The sequence below is a fragment of the Chenopodium album genome, chromosome 2, assembly GCF_948465745.1.
Source record: "Chenopodium album chromosome 2, dcCheAlbu1.1, whole genome shotgun sequence".
In the NCBI taxonomy this organism is placed as follows: domain Eukaryota; kingdom Viridiplantae; phylum Streptophyta; class Magnoliopsida; order Caryophyllales; family Amaranthaceae; genus Chenopodium; species Chenopodium album.
In genome coordinates, this window is record NC_137835.1 from 1,291,802 (window position 1) to 1,293,615 (window position 1,814).

At 29.2% G+C, this 1,814-nt stretch overlaps 1 non-coding gene across 1 annotated transcript; it reads left to right on the forward strand.

Annotated features, from left to right (window-relative positions):
* The first annotated feature begins 1,742 nt into the window (after nucleotides 1–1,742).
* Nucleotides 1,743–1,814, forward strand: TRNAM-CAU (transfer RNA methionine (anticodon CAU)). The gene has a single exon. It is a non-coding gene; the product is annotated as a tRNA-Met (tRNA).

The following is a 1,814-nucleotide window of genomic DNA, read 5'->3' on the forward strand; positions in this document are numbered from 1 at the left end:
AAAAAGTTATGAAAACTTATCAGTAATTCTCCAATCTACTGATTATGAACAATAAAAAAATGTCTCTAAATGGGAAGTACGTCCCACGAGAAGAGACTATAATGAAATTATTAAACAGCTTATTAATTAGCTTAGGAGAGATAATTGAAATTCAACGGTCCATATGTAATTGTAGATTCAATTGAAATCCATGATTTGTAACTTTCTTGGAATGTCATAATCATGGTGTCTCAAGAATAATTACATATGTCCATTTCTCAATTTTATTTATTTATTTATTTATTGTATTTTTTTTTTTTTTGGTTGAAAATGTCAATTTCTTATGAAATGGCAATATGAATTTGAAATGTAAGATTTAAATTCTATCTGTCAATATGACCTTATAAGTTACTCCATAAATATTGGTTCATATCTTAAATTCGATAACCAAATAAAATTGTTCCACATACTTGTAATCTTATCTCTAGGTACCATTCAATGTGGAGAACTTTTATTTTCAACCATTAGGGAATGAATACCTTCTAGAATGATAAATTGTGTTTTGAATTTCAACCATAGTTTCATTACTCGGTTTAATTATTAGTCGTTTTAAAGTGTAAATGGTTTTTTCACCAAGAAAACAAAAAGTGTAATGGTATTGCTTAAGTCAACTTATCTTTGTATCAATTGCATCATGTTTATGTGTGAGGGTGTGACATCGTAACTAGATAGTTGCACTACTATTTCTCTTTAAGTCGAATCTTGTTCATTTAAGTATCTATTTTCAATAGTAGCAATTTTATACTATGATCAAACAAGTCCATTAGATATCATAAAAAGGGAAATAGACCAAATAGTGTAAGTATTTGGTAATGGATGAAGAAAAAATTTAAGCTCAAACATAAATAATAAATTAATTCTTTTTTGTAATGGTCTCTTTAATTTACTTGCTCTATGCTTATTTGCACAAAAATTTATGCAAGTTAAAAGAAAGAGGGAAAAACATAGTAATTGAGTGTAGGATCCAACTCATGACAAAAAGAGAGAATTTTTCTAAAAGGGAATTTGGAGCAAGTAAATTGGGACGTTCTTGTTAGAAAAAATGGGTCAAATCATTTGGGACGAATGTATTGTATTATGTTCTAGCTCATTCTAAAGAAATTAAGGAGTTTCAAAACTTGATGGTTGGATGATGTTTTATTTCTCCAGATATTTCCTCTGTTTTTTATTAGATGCATCGCTTTTTAAATTTAGAATTTTCAATTTAAATTCATTACTTTCCTTTTTAGACAATAAATTCTCTCTTATCTCTTATATCTATCATATGGGCCTCTTTATTTTTCTCTATATCTTTCTCTACTCCAAAAATTACTTAAGAGCCCGTAATTTCAAAAGTGATACATATAAGATATGATCTAATAAAAAACGAAAAAAAAAAAGTATGAAATGTCTTGCCAAAAAACTCCTAATTTCACAATTTTGCAATAATATAATTTTGCACACACACGCATACACAACTCACCAAAATTTTTTTTAAAAAAAAAAAAAAAAAAAAAAGTAATAAATGCAATTTGAAAAGGTAGGGCCAGTTCACGGGTAAAAAGATTTCATAAAATGGACCTAGTGGTCCATTTCCTACAATATACAACCCGGTCATTAGCCCAATTCTTACGGCTTGTCTATTTACAGCCCATAATAGTCCAAATAATATGCCCAACTACTTTATACGTACTTAAATTAAATTAGTAAAACATATCAACAACATCAGAGTGGCGCAGCGGAAGCGTGGTGGGCCCATAACCCACAGGTCCCAGGATCGAAACCTGGCTCTGATA